General features: G+C 36.4%; 1 protein-coding gene across 7 annotated transcripts in view; it reads left to right on the top strand.

The window, feature by feature from the left end:
- The window catches only part of LOC145277659 (uncharacterized), a 589,250-nt gene that overhangs the window by 224,469 nt on the left and 341,685 nt on the right, over positions 1–23,096 (top strand). The gene's annotated exons all lie outside the window — the stretch shown is intronic.

Raw genomic sequence — 23,096 nt, 5'->3', positions numbered from 1 at the left:
TTTCTTTTTCTCACAGAAAAGATGCTGCAAATCTATCTCTGCGCTATCATTATTTTCAAAGTAATTGCTCGACTGAGCTTCAGTCTATGCCCCTCCCTTGTAAAATATTTACAACAAGCACTTATCTAGCTACAACCACTGTCAAAAATTTCTCCTATTCTAGCTGTGCCTAAAACTAAACGAAAATTCCATGAGCAAAGTTTCTTTCCTAACACCGCCTGCTTGTGGATCATAATACTGCAGGGCTGCTTCCCAGCTGACTATAGCATGGTCGCTATCAAGTCCAATGTAAACAAGTTTATGTTGAGCCGTCTATTTAAATAATTAAATTCTAACCAATTTCCACCACTATCAATCATCATGGTGTTGTCTCACTAGCAACCTGACATTCACTAACTTTTATCCTCGAGTTACCTTTGGGCCTTAATAAGCGATAACTCCCTAGTAAAAGAAACAGAATGGAACCCTTACAGAATGGGCCTTAGGGGAATGGCAAAGTGTGACTCCACGCTCCTCTAAAACTCTTAGTAGTTTTTTTTAAAAGCTAGTTGGGGATAGGAAGATGTCTAGTCGTTTATAGGGTCGGGAGATACGGTAGCCAGAAAAGCAAAAGGTAGCAAAGGTTGGCAAAGTTGGAATTCAGAGTGATTAGGATAAAAACCTTGCTCAAGGGTTCCAAGGCAGTCAGAATATTCGACGGTAATACGTGAAAGCTGATATAATTTGAAGTACAATTTTTTGTCGTGCACTTGTCAAATATATTTTCTTTCTAAGAGTCAACATGACTAATCCGCATTTTTGCACAGGCATGGGGGCTTGCTGGGGTCAAAGGTCATGGCAGCTTAATCATTTGTAAAATGAAAGAAGAGAAAAAGAAGTAAATTAGGAGAAAAAAAAACTCCTTTTCAGACGTTTGCGTTACCTCTCTACACCCACTTGTATTAAAACGTGTAGTTAAGTACGAAATAAAATCCTCTAAAAAAAAAAAAGCAGTAAGTAAAATATTTAACTGACCTTGCATGAAAAGCCATAAAGAAAAACAAGTAAATTGAGCCGAACGCATCTGAAGCTAAATATATCGGACTCTTTCTTTTCTTTCTTTTGATGTTTCTTTTTTTATATATTTGTTGCTTTTCATAGTAGCTAATGTTTAAAGGAGCTTTGTGTATGTGTGCGAGTCCGTTTCCTATGGACTCGAAAACGGCAGCGTAGATTTTTCTGAAATTTCACACCAAGATGCTTTATGTGCCTGACAGTGTTCTTAGATAGGTTTTGTATAGGAATGTCTTTGATGAGCATTGAGAATCGAAATAATCCTATGAAAGAAGGAAGAGGCGATTTTGACCACAGTTGACACCTTAATCAGCCTAACATCACATGTGCATTTGAGAAGTTTTATTACCACACAAGCAGAAAGGCCCGGCATATAATATAGGTTCTTTGATATGACAGGGGCGCGTTCGAAATTAATATTTCTGTTTAAATCACAATTGACTCATGATACTTTACTTTTTCATTTTAAACTTATATATATATACATACAGGGAGGAACGATAAGATTGTCTCCCTAAAGAAAACAGCACTACAGCATTATTTTAAAACTTTTATTGAAAAAATCAATTCAGCTAACTTGATTATGTAGTAGAGTTGACATCTGTTAAATGTAGCCGCTTTCAGCCTCAATCACTGCCTCGATACAGGTCTGGCCCACAGGGAGCATGCCTTTTCCACAAGCGCTGGCAGAAGCTTGGCAAATACTTGGTGAATGGCAGCGATCAGGCTGGCTTTGGTATTGTAAGAGGTCATGTTGGTGATGTTCACAACCTATGACCAAACGAAGTAGTCCACCAGGTTCAGGTCGAGGGAGGAGGTGGGTCTGTAAGAAAAGGGTACAAAGTCGTAGCACTCCTTCTGGAGCCAAGTGTTTGGACGTGGGCCGGCACCAGAATCCTGCTGCCACACCCAGGATCTGCCAGCAGCCACCTGATTGCACTAGAGAACCATTACACTCTTCAGCACATCCAGGTACACGTGTGTATTGACTTTCAAGCCGATTTCGAAGATATGAGGTGACATGATGTGGTCCTCACTTGAAACCACACACCAAAGACCATAACTGTGGCCGGAAACTTTCTTTTCATCAACCTGGGCACTCGCCTGTTATTCGTGGCAATCCAGTGATGCATTTTGAGGGCGCTGGCAATGGTTCTGATATCATAACTTTGATTGGTAGAGAGCATGAGTTGTACAGCGGCGCATCTTCGATCTCGCTTGTTGAACATTGTGTCACTTTCAAGCATGATAGAAGGCTCCTATCGTTCTTGGGATTTGTACACAACTGGCAAACTAGTAGATGGTTGGTAACAAAAAATAAAATCAGTTTTCATCAAATGGAAATGAAATCATGTCGTTTTTTCTAGATCGATAATTTTACTGTTCCACCCTATATGAATAAGAATACCCGTCCGGGACGGATAAAATTAATTCATCAAACAGAACAGTTTTGCACCACTTGATGCCCCCCCCCCCGACAAAAATTAATATCGAGATGAAATGTGACTAAACCTTGTCTATAATCTGTATTCCCACGTTGATAAAAAATCATTACATTATTTTGATTTTAGAAAAAGTATAAAATTTAAAGCTTAAGGGATCTTAAGAAGAAATTGAAATCAAGGAAATATTGTTGAATTAGTGTCGAATGAAGATGAAAGTGAAATTTGGAAATATTTATTAAATTTTCTCAAATTACCTATTGTTAAACTTTCACAAAATGTCGGAAGTATCTGAATTTTTCCAAAGGACTTCAACCTCCTCTTTTCTACTTTTGCATAAAAATAAAATTAAATTAGATTCCACCTTATACGCCTTTACGCTTATCATCTGTTTCTCATAATAATTACGTAATTAGTTTAGACATGAATCCTCAATGTAGAAGTATATATTAATATCATATACACATGCCTAGCTGTATACACACACACACACACACACACACACACACACATATATATATATATATATATATATATATATATATATATATATATATATATATATATATACTAGCGAGGGGTACCCGGCGTTGTTTGAAGGTGTGTATGGAAACTCCGGGGGTGGGGGAGGGTGTAAAAAGAAAAAAAGTAAGTATGAGGATCGAACCCGAACCCTTGAGGCAAAGTTGTAAATTAAAGTGTGAAAAAAAAACGAACCTGCAACGTTAACCATTGCCGCACCGCGAGATGCTAACGGAAGCACGTTTGAATTTATTTAATTACTTGGATTTAGCAGGTGCCCGTTTTAATGAGTTAATGAGGTCAAGTTTGACTGCGGGATTTCATTTACTGCTGAACGCTTTTTTTTTTTTTTTTTTTTCCAAGATGTTATAAGAAAAAGACTAACCCACATGCGGCGAGCGACAAATGTTGAATATTTATCTCCCGAAATCGAGCAAATTGTATAGTTTTTTGTTTGTTTGTTTTGTTAATATGTATGTGTAACAAATTCTGTGTAGGGAACGTGATCACGTGTTAGAGATGTGACTAAATAAAATGTACAGTGTTTAAAAAGTTAATTGTGAAATATGCAAAACTGTTAAATCTAAAATTTACATTGTTTAATATGGCCTTTTTTCAAGTAAAGTGTGAACCTAGCCACTTTAGGATATTGTCACTAGGTTCGTACTTAATATTATTTATTTTAGGTTATCTAGTTTCTTAAGCTTTTAAAGTTTTGAGTGTTTTCACATTCGAATCATCATGATTTGTTTGAACTCTTATGTTTCATTTTATTTCAATCACAGTTCTCTAAAGTCAAGGGGCTCTTTCCTAGAGCCTAGCACTTGATCTCTGTTCGAGATACACAGATATTCGAATATTCAATTAAATTTCTTGTATCTCTCAAACACTGAGAAGTTCAGAATATTCATTTTCTTCTCACCTGGCTGTTTAAATTTATGTATGTATGTATGTATGTATGTATGTATGTATGTATGTATGTATGTATGTTTGTATGTCTGCCTAAAACTTTTTACAGGGGCGACAGATTTTCACGAGATTGGTATCGTTTTGAAGCTTATCAAGGCTCGGAAGCCACTCAGGGATAAGGGTTAGTGTAAGTACAGTACGTTAGTGTGGATATTTAAAGTGCCTACTAAAGGGGGCGGTTCATCAGGAATTTGTTTACGTTGGACTTGAAGACATCCAAGTTGTAGTTAGGAGGGAAGCAGGCAGACGGAACAGAGTTCCACAGGAATGCAGTTGTAAGAAGCTTTGTTCATGGAATCTATGTTTTGATTTAGGCGTAGATAAAGTGGGGAAAGTTTTTGACAATGGATTCAGCTAGACGAGTGTTTTTTGTAAAAGATTGACGAGGGGGGACAAGAGATTGGAGTTCAGACGAGCACCTGCAATGGAAATAACGACAAACAAAGATAGGCTTGCAACGTCTCTTTTGTGGGAGAGAGGTTGCAGGGAAGAGAAAAGGGCATCCCCCACTAAGCCACGAAGTCTATTTTGTACTGTCAAGGCAGGATAGGCTGTTTTTAGCAGCTCTTGCCCAGATATGGCAGCAGTATTCCATCCTTGGACGTACTTGGCTTTTATATAGATAGAGAATTGCATCAGTAGTGAGATATCTTCTGGAGCGGTAGAAGGATCCCACCATCTTTCCAGCGACCTTGGCAACAGACTTGATGTACGTGTTCCATTTCAGATCAGGAGTGAAGGTCAAGCCCAGAAGCTTGTCAAAACATGGGGCTTCTCCTAGACGAGAGCCATCATTTCAATTGATGCCAGATGTCAGAGCGTTGATGATATAAAGATAGGAGTTTGGTTTTAGATGCATTAAAGGTAACCAGCCACGTCTTCCCCCACTGAACCACTCGTTCGAGATCAGAGGAGAGAGAATCAGAGAGAGCTTTGTCATTTACAGCCTTTGATGTGTTGCTGTAGATGGTCGTGTCATCAGCATAGATGTCAACGAATGATTTAAGTATGTGTTTAGGGAGATCATTGATGTAGATCAGAAAGAGAGTTGGCCCCAGGATTGACCCCTGAGGGACTCCAGCATTAATACTGCAGGCCTCTGATTTTTGTCCATCAACCACTACTCTTATGAGCCTATCAGAGAGAAATGATTTAATGATAGAGAGAATATTTCCAGTTATACCGTAGCTGGAGATCTTGTGAAGTAGGCCTTTATGCCATACCTTGTCGAAGGCCTTTGATATGTCAAGAGCAATTGCCCTGGAAAGGAAGCCTTTGTTAAGAGATTCACTAATCCTATGAGATATAACCCTGAGAGACCTTAAACACTCGAGGACAGTGTCTAGTAGGCATTCAAGTTTTCTCCTCCTCTTCCTCCTCCTCCTCTTCCTCCTCCTCCTCAAGTGGTGGCATATTGAGCTAAAGTTTAAAAGATGTAGTGTAAGCCTTTGGTAATTAACTATAAAAAAATTAAGCCATTTTAAATTTTGTATATTTTAGATTTAACCGTTTTGTAAATTTCACAACCAAGTATGTTTTTAACAATTTATTTAGCCACGTTTCTAACATGTGACCACGTTCCAGCATACGGCATTCGTTACACATACGTATTAAAAAACAAAAAAACTATAAATTGGCAGTCAGACAAAATGAGGTAAAAAAAAATAAATAAATTGTTTCGTATGAAAAAAAAAAATTTTTTTCACGTCTTAAACGTATCAAATATTTTCAAATATTGTAAACTTGTATGGCATTTTTTTTTAATCAATCATCTTGAGAAAGACTTGAAATAAAGACGAAACGCTATTGATATTGTCTTTTCATATTTTATTTTCCACACACACACATATGAAACTTCAGTATTTATCAAAATGTGCTTAATGACAAGCAGAGCTTTATCATAAGAGTGTGCTTATTTATACAAACATTATTGGCACACATATTTCTGCTGCAAGTCGTTTAGAGTAGCAGATCAGATGTTTTAACGATGAAAGGACGTTTTGTTGTTAAAAACACATATCCGCATATGTAGCAATAATGTTTGTATAAATAAACATACTATATATATATATATATATATATATATATATATATATATATATATATTAGACAACCCGTAATCTGTTGCATCATTGTTGGACAATAGTGTACACATTTAGTCCCCTTAAAAGTACGTTTATTTATGGAACATGTATAGAATTTGAGTCATTTGGATGACTATTTGCAAAACATGTTTATTTACAATATTTTTTACACGTTTCTCATTGTTCATAAAAAACTTAACATTTGCTGCCTTTGGCTTCAACTCAATCTATCTTCGATCTACTTTACTCTAGCATATAAAGTTATATTGTCGAATTCTCAAAGTCATACCCAAGTAGAATTGTGTCTCCCATATCGATATTTGTTTCGGATTAGCCTACTTTTTTTTGTTTCTTTTTTTGCCACTATGTTATTATGTCATTGCTATGAATTTATTCTATTTTATTTATTTTTTTTTTTCTGAAAATACGTATTTCAACAAAGAATTTTATTAGGGTTGAGACATTTCGTCTAACTCAGATGGACTGGACCATCTGTAAAAATGTTAAATAATGAATGTAGCAGCAAGTCCTGGGAACATGTAATAGAAAGGACTGTTTGAAATAAGTCATGCATCATTCACTATAAATATGCAATACCTACAACTACGTTCCTAGAAAACGGAGCTATTAAATCTGGCCGTGATACTGGATAAGGAGAAAGAGACAACCTTAGTAGAAGTTAATGTCTTCAATGATGCTGAGTTAAACAGAGTTGTGTTGGAAAAAATAAGGAAATACCAAGGTCTTATGTACGATATGAAAAGAAACTGGAACCTCAAGAAGATCTCCGTCACTCCAGTAATTATATGAGAAACCGAACTCAAGAAAAAGAATTTCAAAAACTACCTGGTAAACATACCCGGTGAATCAAATGCAAAATCGATACAAACAGTTTCACTTAAAGGGACCATTAGAACCTTAAAAAGACTTCTAGGATGAAATGTATGAGATAGCGGGTGAATATCTGGCATCTGGTAGGATGCCCCATCCTCAACTAGAAAAAATGATTAGAATATTTTAAAATTAAATAAATAAAATAAACAGAAGTGTAAACGTCATGGTTCTAGGACCATAACTTCCCCAAATTGCAGTATTTACTTTTTTTCCACCACAGAAAGATTTGACAACATACCCGAAAGTGGAGAGCATCAAGCTAGTGTTCCTAAAGAAGGAACACTCTGGCCTATTAAAAATTGTGTACATATCCCTATCAGCATTCCTCATTCAGAGCACTTCAGGCAGTAAGAAATAAACTTGCGCCACCTGAAAGATGGGAGGCAAGATCTGGTAGGGTTAACCGACTAGATTTTTTGTTTGGTTGTTTTTGTTTTACGGCATATCAACCCTTTTCGGGTTATTTCATGCCGAATCCAAAGATTTTGAAGAAAAATTTTTTTAATAGAATATATTTCTTGTTTCCACGTCGGTTTCTATTTAACCCATAGTTGGGACCCTAACATGTACTACCACTCCGGGTCAGAGTGGACCTGGGAGCAATGGTAATTAAAGGGTGGCTCCACACTCCCCAAAGCCCACAAGCTGGGGCCTCACCACTGGATATAGTTTAAGATCATATCCAGGACCCCCATTGAGGGACTTTTACCCTCTGCAGGGGGGCAGTCGGCGTATTCTAATGCCCCACCGACAGGGCCTAACCGACTAGAACTACCAAAATAAATGTCTCAGCCCGTTAGATAAAAAGCCATGAAAATGACCCAGTTTCTGATGGCCTGAGTGTCAAGATCAGGACCTTGACCAGCATGTCTGTGATTTCGACTTGATGCCAAATGTGTCTGTGATTTCGATGATGCGGATCTCAGTATTTACTTCCTTCCCACTGCAGGAAGATGTGACACAAGGTGTGTAAAATCAAGCCAACACCACTTAAAAGGGAAGCATTTTGATCTTAAAAAATTTCCTGAGTAGCTCTGTCAGCATTCCCCAGTCAGGGTATATCAGGCAGTAAACAATAAACTTACTCCACTTGAAAGATGGGAAGCAAGGCCCGGGGGGGGGGGGGGCTTTTAGGACTATCCAGAATGATGCTTCAGTCTCCCATATAAAAGGCCACCGAAATAACCAGTTTCGTCTGGACTGATTATCGAGGTCAGAACCTTGACTAGGATGGGCCTGCGATCTCGATCAGATGCCAAAATGAATGGTGCAACTCACTACATTAATGTTTAGATGTAACTATATTTATAGTCTCTGGGTAATAAAGTCCTTTATTTCTGAAATAAGTAGGTCAGTTTACCCCATGATAAATAGCAAACCTTTTCCATCGACAAGAATCAACTTAGCTCATCAGCGCAAGGGCTCATGGTGCAGTGGTTAGAGTACTTAGAAAAATCAATTGTAAAAGTGATATTTTCCTGAAGGTTGAAGGTTCGATTCTCAGTGTAGGCGACTGGAAAATACAATCGTGAATTATTTAGAATCATGACTGGTGGAACGAGAGCATGAAGCATGAAGCAAATAAAAAGTTATGTTCGAAATTCCATCCAAATTCCCAAGTTGGACAGGAACGTTCCCAAGTTCAACAAGATATACCTGAAGAAGGTCGGAGGTTACATCAACCAGAAATTTTATGAAAATGACACTCAAGATGAGAACAGTAGTCTGATGAATCCAAATGATATGAATAGCTCATGCTTTATTGAAAATAGTCGCCACAGATTTCTTTGTTTCTTTTTATTTGTGCATTTACTGGATGAGCCCCGAATGCTTAAATTTACCTTGTAAAGATTAAATATACAAAAGTCCTTTCTTTATTCGTGACGAATGGGTCGCAGTCGTAATCTTGGATTCGTACAAATACAAAACGACAAACAACCTTTCGTATTGTGTGATTACTTTTGCATTTACTTGCATTTTTTTTTTTTCTGCTGTTGTTACGGTGCTAACAGGAGGAATATAAAGGGCGGTAATATTTATAGCTTGTTGACGGAAACCAGATAATATTAAAAACAAAAAAAAACAAAAAAACATTTGATCCAATAAAAATAAATTTAGAGCGACCGCTTTAATGTTCAAGTGCATCTTTGTAGTTATCATCCGGGGCTATGCCATGTCTACTATGACATCCTCCCATAACGTCTAAATCTTGATGAAGAAAGCAATTAAACTTTGCCCTGATGTGGAGGCAAGTAAATCGTGACTTTTTGAAACGCGTTTTCATTTTAATTTACCGTAAAAGAAAACTTTGCATTATTTGGATTATTGCGACTACTGTTCTCAACTTGCATGTTATTCTCACAACGTTTCAACCGATATAACCTCCAATCTTCTTTAGGCGCATTCTTGTAGAACTCGGGAATCTTTCTGTAGAACTCGGGAGTCTGTACAGAATTTCAAATGAAACCCTTTATTTAATCCATGGAGTAACAGGCTCTCATTCTGTCAACCATGACCCGGGTAGAAGTTTTAAATAGTTCGCAATTGTATTTCTTAGTATCGCCTACACTAATGATTGAACCGTCAACCTCCAGAAGAGTGTCGCTTAGAACTGAATTTTACTTAGTATTTTATCTGTTACATTACAGGTCCTTATAGTTTGGAAGTTACATCGGTTGAAACTTTATGAAAATAACACTCAAGATGAGAACAGTAGTCTGAATTATCCAAATAATGGAAATTATCAATCTCATCTAAAAAATTCAGAAATATGAAAGAAAACTTATTTATTCGTTTTTAACAACCACTATTAGTGCATCAACCATTATTTTAGTGCGAAAAAAAAAAAGTTCCTAACCTATTAGATTCCATACTGTCTACTAAGCTACAGCCCCTGTTCCATCACAGTAATGTTGCATCCCTGTGCTTGTTTAATAAGTACTTCCATTGAATGTGCTCTGACGAACTTACTTCACTTAAACACCATTACCATGCCTATCCCGAATCAATTTGACCCTCTTCACTTTAGAAGACTCCAGGTGTCAGAAAAAAAAACTTTCTACTCTAATAACTTCTTTCCTTGAACAACTTTCCTTTGGAATTCCTTCCCTGTTTCCCTGACTGGACCAACATGCAAAAATTTAAACGTAATATTAACAACTATCTTGCTACACAATTTTCCACTTAGTGAGCCCCTAATCATAATCGTCCCTTACGTCTCAAAGTGAATAAAAAAAAAATTAGTTAATTAATTAAAAAAAAAAAAATAAGAGCGTTTTTCATTTTTTAATTGAAATTTTAAATCGACAAAAAAAATTTCACCTACCTGATATACAACTAGAACACATGGCCATTACTATGAGATGTGCACATAAACACTGACACGAAATTGTTACTGACAGCTGAATAAAACAACGCTACCCGGGCGAACTAAACAAAAGGCAAAATTGACAATACAGGAAAAAAGTAAGCAAGCATTCTATAGACAATGAGACGAAGCAATAAACTATGACACAAATGAATGTCCAAACGATCTTAAAAGGATACAAAAAAAATAGACGTGAGTGCGTTGAAAGTTGTCAACTCGACATTATGGAAATGAACAACTGTTGACCGTTTATTAAGACAAACGAGACAAGCATAAATCTGAATTCGTATTGAAAAATGAAAGATTTAAAATTATACAGAAACGAAAATAATACTGATCGACTCATCAAAATTAAAATGTACCAAATAGTATATTTTGCAGTTGTAGCAGACTTATATATATATATATATATATATATATATATATATATATATATATATACACACACACACACACACAGTAGAACCCCGGGATACAGCATTAAATAAATATATATATTAGAACCCCGGGATACAGCATTAAAAATTAGTGACAAAATACAGTACAGTATCTAATACGCATGTATATAATCAAATAATATTATAAATAACATCATAGGACGGGGTAAATACCATAATCAGGGTCCGAAAAACATCGTAAACTGAAAAAAACGTATCGTAGAGCCGCCGTATCCCGGGGTTCTACTTTATTCCTGTTCAAACGCAGAACGTACAATATTATTGCATAATGTTTAGATAGAACATATACTACCCTTTGATTTATATATTTTATTTTGAAAAACAAAAATTTTACAAAATAAAATTAGGCACAAGGCAAATCAAAAAAGTGGGGAGGGTGAGGGTCCATGGTCATCCTTGTCATTGTACCTTTGATTTGTCTAAGATATTCCTGGCTAGAATTCTCAGTCACCATAATACCACATTCACGTCAGGGGTCGTATGACTTAAAATTCCTGATTCACTTTGATCCTGGTCTGAAAGCCAATAAAGCATATTTGGGTTCAAGTTTCATATTCGACACAATATCAGATGCAATTTCTAAAAAATATTTTTTGCATTACATCTTTAGCAATTGATTCCACTTGGCCTTCGGGCCGGGATCAAAGTGTAGTATCTGTTCCGGCAGATGCTGCACTTAAGATAATTTGTACCAGTCAATGGAGGGGAAACCCTCTATACTGGGACAATTATTATTTTTGGTAACCAGAGTGCCCCCTTTTTGCCTACTTTTAGGGGAGCTGGTTTTTACCTCACATTAAAAACGGCCTTGTGCCTAATTTGCTCAGTGGGGGAGCAAATAAATACCATCTGTTCCGGCAGATACTGCAAGCAAAGACCATATGTGGGGGCAACCCTATATAAGACCTTGGTAAATGTAGGGGCAACCCTTCATACCAATTGTCACTATCCAGCTCCCCTACTCCCCGGGGAGTTGGTCCCCATTTCCCCTTCACTCCTCACTTTAAAAATTGGCCTTGTGCCTAATTTGCTCCGTGGGGGAGCAAATAAATACCATCTGTTCTTCAGATGCTGCATTTCTATTTCTTGTTCTCTTTCGGTGGAGGAGAAATCCTTCATGACTGAGACAATTTTTATTTTTGTACCGTGGGGAGGCATAGTAAATCGGTACATCTTTAGCAATCGCACAATTCCATCTTTTAAGAAAGGGTGAAAAGTGATAATATATGTATAAACATGAAATTCTCCTAGCATCTCTGTCACTTACTCTCTCTCTTTCTATATATATATATTTCTTTTTTTTTTTTACACAGTGATCACCACTTATCTAGGCCCGGAAGCCACTCAGGGATAAGGGTTATTGCAAGTACATTACGTTAGTGTGGAGATTTGATGAAGTGTTTACTTAAGGGGGCGGTTCATTAGGAATTTGTTAACATTGGACTTGAAGACATCCAAGAGTGACCTTGTCTCTGTGTGTGCCGAATGGTCCCTACCAAACTACTCCGTCAATTTTTGGTCTACTAAATTGAAACTTGGTATATAGGAGATTCAATCTTGCCTAACAAATACAATTTTGCTTTTAGTTAGTAAAAATAACTGCTAAGGAGTCAAAATTGTAACTTGGCAGGCATAAGTTAACTTAAAATGCTCTTGTACGTATGTGCAAATATACATTTATATGTTAGACTGCATTAATTTTTAAAGTTTTGATATCTGTCTTAGGTCATATGATAGTGAATACCGTTGGAGAGCTAAATGTTTTGGTTTCAATTTTAGCTGATGGCACCTAAGTCATTTTTTTTTTTTAACTTTTGAAATGACTACTATATCTTGGGTACAATGTAATAATCAGTAGAGTATTGACTGTATAATAATAAATATGAAATCTGCATGAATTAAAATATCATATTTAACCTTATTTTACGACCGGGTCACGCTGGGTGGACACTACTTAATATTGGGTACAATATAATAATCAGTAAAGTATTGACTGTATAATATTAAATATGAAAGCTGCATAAATTAAAATTAGCTTATTTCATGGCTGGACAACACTATTATATAAAACTTGCATTTTCAGAAAACTGATGAACGTCTGGTGTGAATGCAAACTTTAAGAAAAAAAAGTTTATACAATAACTGTTGCTTGTACAATTGCATTGCTTAGACCAAAGTCTTCATCAGATATACTCTGGGTTCAGGTATGGTTTCGAGCCCGAAGCATCATTACCACTAACCTAGAGTACCCCAGCAGTATCTCATGACATCACCAGACTTTGTTGGATTGTCGCCATTCTGTGGAATTGGCATATCCACGCTGATGCAGATAAAGCTTTGTCTTGTATCTTCTTTATGTATTTTTTCTTGTCTGATGTAGAAAGACCAAGATTATTCAAGAAGGTGGAGGTTAAGTTTGCAATAAACCCTCGCCATCCAACTTCGATAGGAAATACAATGGTTTTCCAACCACATTTGTTCAAATTGAAAATACATATCTATGTACTTTGGTTAATGTAGTTTCAGAATTTGGTTGTAGAGGTTTTTCTTTATCTCTAAAATCCTTGTAGAAATTTGTAACATATTTCCAGTTAGTGGACGTTTGGCAGGAACACAGACCCCATGATATTACTCTATCATCTTTTGACAGAACAAATATTAGACCTTGATCCTAGCACGAGGACAAGAATTAGTATTTTTGTTTAAGTTTTACGTTTGACATAATAGCAGCATCAGATTTTTTTGTTTTTTTAATTCTTTTTCATTCCAAACAAGGCATATTGCCACTTGGATTAAGGAACTACTAATTAGGATCATGTCTACAGGGGGCTATGTGGGGAGTTGGGCCATGAGATGTCTGTTCACATTATATTAAAACTTTTGCATGTTAGTACAATCAAGGAAGCAAGAAACAGGCAGGAAATTCCGAATAAATTTTTGTATTGCATCTTTGGCGATCGGGTGATCTCATCTTTTAAAAAGGGGTGAATGCAGATAACGTCTGTTCGAACAGGAAATTGTCATGGCATGTTATTACAAGGGGCATGCAATAAGTAATGCCCCTGACCCACTTCCCATAGAAGTAGACCAACGAAACTTAGCACAGTTATTAGTCTTTCTCTACATAGGAACCACCCAGAGTTATGCATTTCTCCCATCGTGTGATGCAGCTCTGGAGACTCTTTTTGTAGAACACCCCAGGTTGGTCCTCCAACCATGACGTGACTTCAGAAATCAAGGCTGCATCATCTGGGAAACGCTTTCCTTTCAAAAACAACTTCATGGCTGGGAAGAGGTGAAAGTCAGAGAGTGCAAGGTCAGGAGAGTAGGGAGGATGGGGAAGGATTTCATAACCACACACCCGTGCTTCTGATCTGGCGACATGCGAATTGTGGACTGGAGCGTTGTCCTGCAGGAGGCGGGTACCTTTGCTGATCTTGCCCCACCTCTTGATTTTGATAGCTTCCCTTAATTTCCTCAAAAGTGAAGTATAATAGGCTCCTGTAATTGTGGTACCCTTTCCCAGGAAATCTGTCATCACTACTCCGTCCTGGTCCCAGAAGACTGTGAGCATGACCTTGCCAGTGGAGGGCTGCACCCTTGCCTTCTTTGGAGGTGGTGAGTCCAAGTGCTTCCACTGCATTGACTGGGCTTTGGTCTCTGGATCATAGTGATAGACCCAGGTTTCATCCTGTGTAATCAGTCTTTTGAAAAACTTTGACTCATCTTCTTGGCACATTTCCAAATTCATCCTCGAGCACTCAACGCGTTCTCGCTTCTGGAATGATGTGAGCAACCTGGGAATCCATCTGGCAGACACCTTATACATATGCAAATGGTCATGAATGACAGTTTCCACAGACCCTGTACTAATCTTGACATCTTCGGCTATTTGGCAAATAGTAATGCGCCGATCTTCCAAAATGGCAGCCTCAACTTGATGGACAGATGCCTCATCAATGCCAGAAGGGAGGCGACCAGGTCTGGGAGCTGTTTTCACAGACTTCCGGCCATGTTTGAATTCACAATGCCAGCGTTTTACAAGATGGGGCATTATCACCATAAGTTTCTTTCATTTCATCAAAAGTCTCCTGTGGTGTGTGTCCTTTCAAATACAAAAACCGGATCACTGCTCGATATTCAACAGGCTCCATTTCACACCTGACTCAGTTCAAACACCTGTAAAACAGAAACCACAATTAGTTCAGAGCTGTAGTTTGCCACATAACCCGTAGAGATATAAATCATTGCACATGCAAATTTTCAGCTAGATCAGACAACTGGAAGTGGGTCAGGGGCATTACTTATTGCACTCCCCTCGTATATAGATGTAGACAAAGGAAAATTCTACCAGATAAATCTCAAAACTGGAGATGAAGGTAATTCTACAAGAAGAAGAAGAAGAAGAATGATAATGATAATGTTGATGTTAGTCTAAACAGTTACATTGGCACCTAAGGGTCAGAGCTGACCCCAGAACGGAAGCTGACGAAATGACATGACTTCTGGATAGTAAAAATTTTACCTCTTCCTGTCCACAATTTAACTAGATCGAACGTGTGAATGGAGTCGTCCCTGGGGGGAGGCGTGAATGTGCACAATATAACTGTGTGTAGCAAGATAAGCTATCTATCTTTCTCTCTGTATGTGTCTGTCTATCTCTCTTCCACATCACACAAGTAATCCCTTCTCTATTTTTGTCTTTTTATATTCTTTTCTGCGACTATCCTCCTTAAAATCTAAACATTAGTGTCCGGGGTATTTTGTATCTACAGACGGTCAAGAACCTGAATTCCTGTCCAAGACACTTGAGTATAATCTGTACATCTATAAAAGTGAAATTGTGTGTGTGTGTGTGTGTGTGTGTGTGTGTGTGTGTGTGTGTGTGTGTGTGTGTACATTTCCCTACCAACCTACTCTGTCAATTTTCAGTCTACATAATCGAAATTTCACCTAAAGGGTATTGAGATTTGGGAAAAGTGTTTTAATCGGTTTTCGGACAGAAATTTGGCTGCCAAGGGGTCGAAGTTCAATGATTTGACCTTTGAAAACTCTACCAAACTCCTCCGCCAATTTTGGGTCTAAACACTTGAAATTTTAGAGGTAGGTTACCTCGACATGAGTCAAACTTTTTAATACATATATATATATATATATATATATATATATGCATATAAAGTTATGAACAGTACATAGGGCCCGAGCAAATCCGGGCTGAACTGCTAGTATATATATAATTGAAAAAAAACATAACAGAAAGAACCTGTTGAATTTACAACAATGAGGAAGGCTGTAGAACATATCAGCTAAAAATAGCGAGATAAATATAAAAAAAAAGGGATGAGTATATTAAGTCGAAACAACGTACAATATAAAGGATGTTGCAAAGAGTGCAGCCTCCCCATATTTACTAAAATGCCGCGATGACGTTTTTAGGTAATAAAGAACCATTTTAGGCATTCTGGTCTAATTTTTTGTTTTGGCATTACGACATCATTGCATAATCTGAGAATGTGGATTTGGCAGTTCTTAACCAGCCAAAGTGTTAAATAAATTTGGGCCATTTATATATAACCTCTTACATCATCCACATCTACAAAACTGAATGTAAGATCTTACAGTGTTCACTGGCTATATATAGATGCAAGATGCAGTATACATAGAGATTGTTTATATCTGCCTCTGTTTATCTTTCGCGCTCATTAATATATAATCTCTCTCTCTCTCTCTCTCTCTCTCTCTCTCTCTCTCTCTCTCTCTCTCTCTCCCTCCCTCCCTCCCTCTGTGTGTGTGTGTATATATATCCTGGTCTCTTGAGTTAGATTTAAGTATATTTTAAATGTGTATATTCATGCACACACACACACACACACACACACACACACACACACATATATATATATCAAAATTAATAGAAATCCACTGTTAAGAAGTACGGTGAAAATGAAATTCCAAACATGGCAGTTAAAAGAGAAGACTCGTGTAGTATTTTTTTATTTTTTAAATAAATAATTAGTTATTTATAATTTCTAATTTTCGGCTAAGTGACCTTGTCTGTCTGAGAAACGGTCTCTACCAAACTCTTTTGTCAATTTTTTTATCTACTGACCCGAAACTTGATATATAGGGGGTTTGGACCAGTGAAACAAATTAAATTTCGTCTTTAGCCGGTAAAAATAGCTGCTAACTGTCTGGCTCTCCCAGACAGCAAATCTACTCAGAAATTTATGATGATCCTTTTTTTTTTTTGACAGTACAGTATGGTCTACATACACTGGGTTCCTACTGGACAGACAGTGAACAAAGAATACTGTGTTGAGGTTTTAAGGGAGTTCAGGAACAGATTCCGTCGGAAGAGGCCAGCACTCTTCGAATCAGGTCCGTGGCGTTTCCACCAGGACAATGCACCACTCCAGTCAACAACTCCAACTTTGTCACAGACTATTTGATCAATATAGTTCCTCACCCTTCCTACAGTCCAGACCTTGCTCCCTGTTACTTTTGGTTCTTTTCTAAGCTCAAAGAAAACCTTAGAGGCTGTCCTTATGAGACAATTGAGGGGATGAAAGACTGTGACAAGGGTCATTGACAAGCTCAATAAAATGGGGCCTTCCAGAAATTGTAAGAACGGTATAACAAGTGCCTTACAGCTGGAGAAGAGTACTTTGAAGGAGACTAGAGTTTCATGTGTCTACTATCAATAAATGTGCCCATACAAAAAAAAGTCTGGAAACTTATTATTTGGGTTAGAGTAAAGCGGGCATTGGCGGGAAAATTGGGAGTTACAATTGTAAGAATTGGTGTCTTGTAGATTATCAAAATTGTCATGATTAATTTTTCTATTGTTCCAGTTGATTATAGTTGAGTTGATTCGAGAACTTTTTAATATACTCAGTCATAAATATGCGAACGACTACTTGAAGGTTAACTAATTTGCATATTCCTTTGAAAAACGAGAATTAATTAATAACTTATTCATTTTTTATGGTTTCTTATTAGATGCTTGGTTTCATTTCACCGTTACGCTAAATTGTATTATGCATATTTTTACATTCTGCATAATTGTAAAGAATTTATGATAAAAACGTTCTAGCACACCAAATATTGTGTGTGTGTGTGGGGGGGGGCCTTTGTCAGTGAGTGTGAAAAGTCTCTACCAAACTCCTCTCTGAATATTGTTTTACAGAGGTGAAATTCGATATATATGGTATCTGGACCTGTAGCACACTTTCAATTTGATTTTTATCTGGTAAAATAGGTGCTAAGTGGTCAAAATTGAAAAAAAAAAAAAAAGCAACATTGGCCTGACATAAGTTGACTATACTTATTTTTCTGTTCATACTGTAAAAGTCATAGGTTAAATAACGTTATTTCTTGTAGTTTTTATGCACGTATGGATTTAAGTCATACGCTAACACAACAGACTAGAGAGTAATGTTTTGATTTTGATTGTAGCTGATGGCATAAAAGTCCATTTCTTTTCTTTCTTTTTTTTCCTTTGGAAATCACCACTATATATCAGGTACAACATAATAATTGCTAGAGAATTGGCTTTTTAATAATACACATGAAATCTGCATAAATTTAAATTTAATATTTATGAATATTTTACAACTGGGCAATGCCGGGTACCCTATTAATATATATATATATATACACATACACACACATATGAGAAGTGAAGGAAATTAGCTATCTATAAATGCCAGATCAGCGGACATAAACAATCAGAGTATTCAAGGGTTGATATTGGAATATTGCAGTTTTCTGTAGTTGATCTTTTATTTTTAATTCCCTTAAGAGTGTTCACTTTTTTTTCTTATATATATTTTTGTTAGTAATTATTGTAAAATATACAGACACATGTGTTTTGAACTTAGGTTCTTTTCAGTGTAGGAGATAATAATTACTGCCAGTCGGGAGATTCAAACTCAGTCATAAAGTTGGCCTGGACTTTATAGGCTGGTATTATGTCTCCAGGCTACCAGAAGTTAACACAGGAACTAAAGTATCTATAAATGCCTAATTTGTGATAATAAATAGAAAACAAAAAAATGAAGTTGGAATATATATAAAAGGCTATATGTCTGTCTGTCTGTCTGTCTCCATATTTTCAAACTCTATCTCTTCCAAAACTAAAAGTCGAAGAGCGGCGCTAGGGGCCCTCAAATGATTGGGTTTTATATGGACCATTCTTTTATGGGTCTTTAGTGGGTTAAAATAGGTTTTAGGGTATAAAAATGGGTCAAAATTGAAAAAATTGTTGTACATCATGTACATTTATCTTAGTTTATTTTTAATTTTTAATCAATTCATATGTGTGTCACGTCGGTACAGTGGTTACGTCACCAGATTTAAATACTACAGTTTTGCTTTCAGTTTCGATTCTAGCTGATGGCACCCAAATAGTTTTTTTACTTTTGAAATCACGACTTAGTAATACATACAAAATCTGGACCAATTAAAATGTCATATTTAAGCATATTTTACAACCGTGCAAAGACACCCCCTAGTATATATATATATATATATATATAAAGTGAAATTGTCTCTCTGTGTGTGTGTGTGTGTGTGTACATTTCCCTACGAAACTACTCTGTCAATTTTCAGTGTACAGACGAGATTTGACATAAGGCGTATTGAGATTTGGGAAAATCTTTTTAATGAGTTTTCGGACAGAAATTTTGCTGTCAAAGTTCAACGAGTTGACCTTTGAAAACTCTACCAAACTCCTCTGCCAATTTTGGGTCTAAACACTTGAAATTTTAGATGTAGGTTACTTGGGCATGGATCAAACGTTTTAATGTTATCTGAGCCCAAAACAATAAAGGTTAAGGGGTCAAAATTGAGGTTAAAGCTTTTTAAAATTTGACCTCTGCGGTCTCTACCAAATTACTCAGCTAATTTTTGGTCTAAAAATTTGAAAATTTGGCTGCCAAGAGGTCAAAGTTCAAAAGATTTTACCTTTGCGGTCTCTAGCAAACTATTCAGCCAATTTTGGGTCCAAACATTTGAAATTTTACATAACGGGTATTCAGACATGCAGCAAACTTTTTAATCAGTTTTTGGGCGAAAATTTGGCTGCCAAGAGGTCAAAGTTGAAAGAGTTGACCTTTTCAGACTCTACCAAACTCCTTCGCCAATTATGGGTCTAAATATTTGAGATTTTAGATGTATGTTGCCTGGACATGAGTCAAACTTTTTAATATATATATATATATATATATATATATATATATATATATATATATATATATATATATATATATACATTGAATTATAGGTATTGCTAAAAAAAAAAACAAATCTGGCCAGATTAAAAATCAATATAATTAAGTTGACTATAGCAATCAATTATGAACCAGTAAAAAGGGCTTTAATTTTGATATAACTATGGAGGCATCACTATTCTGACTTGGTTTTTATCTATATTCTGAAAGAAATCTCTAATGATATTACAGAGATGAGAACTAGGAGATAGTAATGTACCATATAAATTGAAAAAATCAGTTATAGGCATAGCAAGTAAATACACTTCTAGTAAATTTAAAAACTTTAACCTATGTATCCTTGACTTGCCTCATATAATAAGGTCTAAGGATAATTTTATTAATATAAAACAGGAAATTCTGCAAAATTGTATATGTCGTTCAAAATTTGCACTTCTGCGATTACAGTCTAATTAAGAATCTACCACAATACCTCAAAAGTAAACTTGCGACATTTGAATTAAAGCACCAATCTCTGGTAATTATGCATAGTAAAATAATAAATAATATAGATATTTTGCATTATAAATAACACAGCATAATAAACGCATAATTTCTATCAATATAAAGAATATACAGTTTGATTTAAAAATTTGTCTTAAGATTAGAAATAGTAACTAAATTTGATGACTTCTACAGTTGTTTGTGGTTCTTGGGATATTCTGAGTATTTATTATATGAAGGTTTAAATCATACATTCTTTAATTAAATCAGACATTTGTTTATATATATATATATTAGTGTTGGGACGATTAATTAGAATCAGGAATCAGAAAAATCGGAAGATTTGAGGGTATTTGTATTGGAATCGGGATCGAAAGTTTTAGGGGTATTGGTATCAAAATCAGAAAAATTGATGCCTATTTTCCGATGCCAAAGCGATTCTTTTAATTGTCTTTTTTTTTATTTTGTTTAAAATAAAATCTTCAGTTGCTGGTAATAATGATAAAATAAAAAATAGTTATTAATTTTAAACCAGTGAAGCTAAAATCGATAGATCATCTTCCACAAGTGTATTTTAACGTTTAGGAAAATATCTTCATATCTAACATCTGTTATTCCGAAAATCAAAGGAAATAAAAATCTTCTAGTTAAATAATTAAAGATTTATAGAGAATCGGAATCGGTAATTGTATCGAAATCAAGAAAAATATTGGAATCGTCCCATCACTAATATATATATATATATATATATATATATATATATATATATATATATATATATATATATATATATATATATCTGCACTCAGAAAGCTCCTTTTTGTGAGTTAACAGTAAGGATCTATCATAAATTTACAAAACTACACCAGCTCTATATTCCTCAAACTTCAAAACGGATGACGCCATAAGGGATGAATGGTAGCTTGATGTAATTCGCTTTTTGTGACGTCATTCAGTCTACACCGTGACAAAAAAACAAAGCTAGTTAGATTACAGTGTCCACCGAGTTTTAGAGATGTACGTTTGTATGCGTGCATGTTTGTATGCGTGCATGTGTATTTTTCTGTGCACGTAAAATGCACATCTTGTATTTGTTCGTGTTTACGGGTGCGCATAGACACGTGTGCGTGTGCGGAGATGTAAACATTCCGCCGCAATCGCCGCGGCGCAGCGCGCACTATAGTCTGTTTCCCCGAATTTCTTTCTCGTTGTTTATTTCTGATCAAGTACTTTCCTTCCTATAAATATATCCTTTGTATATATAAACCAACCAACCCAACCCCCTCAACTTTTGCTTATTTTTACTTACCGTTCAACCCCTCTCTCCCTCCTTTCGCTTCCAATCTACCCTCGACCACCCCCAACCTCTCCCCAACCGGTCACCACTACCGTCTTACAAGTCAAACACTGACACCGTAGCAACTGCCAAACAGCTTCCATTGTTGAGACGAGACTCCTTTTGTTTCCTATTCCTCTTTGCTTTCTGTTTTCTTTCTATTGTAAATACAAACACTCTGTAGCCCCTCCCCCTCTTTTTATTTGCCCACCCCTCTTGCCAAGGTAAACTCTTCACTACCAATCATCGTCGCTGCACCCCCCTCCCCTTTTCTACAACCACACCCCCTTCTCGCCTCAATCCGAGCCAACATTCGACTCCTGTTGCTTACTATTGCACAAAGAATGTGCACATCTCGGGATATTCGAGAGGTGTCTCTTCATTGTCTAACAATGAGTAATCATAGTAAGACCACCGCGATGGTATGTGAGTGCAGCTCAGCTTATCTTATTTCTTCTTCTTCTTCTTCTTCTTCTTCTTCTTCTTCTTCTTCTTCTTCTTCTTCTTCTTCTACTGCGTATTATCTGCAAACGAATGATCACAACCCACCGACCCTACAATGATTTGTGTGAGCAAACAGAAGAACAAGCTGGATACCCATAAAATACTGTTCGAATCTCTATTCTGGATTCTACTTTTTTTTTTAATAGAAACCACTCCAGACAAGGCTTGAAGCCACTTAACGCAAGGAGCTAAATAAAAAAAAAATACGTCCAGATCAAAAACTAGCCGACGACAAGTATAAGAAGCATATTATTTGGATTCTTCGGACTACTGTTCTCATCCAGTGTGATTTTCACAGAGTTTTGGTCGATGTTAACCTCCGATCTTCTTCAGGTGTCTCTTGTCGAACTCGGAAATGTTTCTGTCGAACGGAACCCTTTACTTCATGGAGGTAGCATGCTCTTGTTCCATCAGCCATAACTGGAAAGAGGTCCTAAGTAATTCACAATTGTATTTTTTAATCGCCCACACTGAGAATTGAACCTTCAACCTTCAGGAGAATATCACTTTTACAATTGATTTTTCCAAGTACTCTAACCACTGTGCCACGGGCCCTTGCAGACAATTCTAGTACGAATTTTAGGAGCCTTAATTCTCAGTGTGGGCGACCAAAAAATACAATTGCGAATTATTTAGATACTCTATCCATTTATGGCTGACATGAAGTAAATAAGGGATTTCGTTTGTAATTCCATCCAAATTACAGAGTTCGACACAAACATTCCTGAGATAAACCTGAAGAAGGTCAGAGGTT

This window comes from Euprymna scolopes, chromosome 6 (genome assembly GCF_053919585.1).
Source record: "Euprymna scolopes isolate OS-2025 chromosome 6, ASM5391958v1, whole genome shotgun sequence".
Taxonomy (NCBI): domain Eukaryota; kingdom Metazoa; phylum Mollusca; class Cephalopoda; order Sepiida; family Sepiolidae; genus Euprymna; species Euprymna scolopes.
The sequence above is the reverse complement of the archived record's forward strand: the minus strand, read 5'-3'. Positions and strand labels throughout refer to the sequence as shown.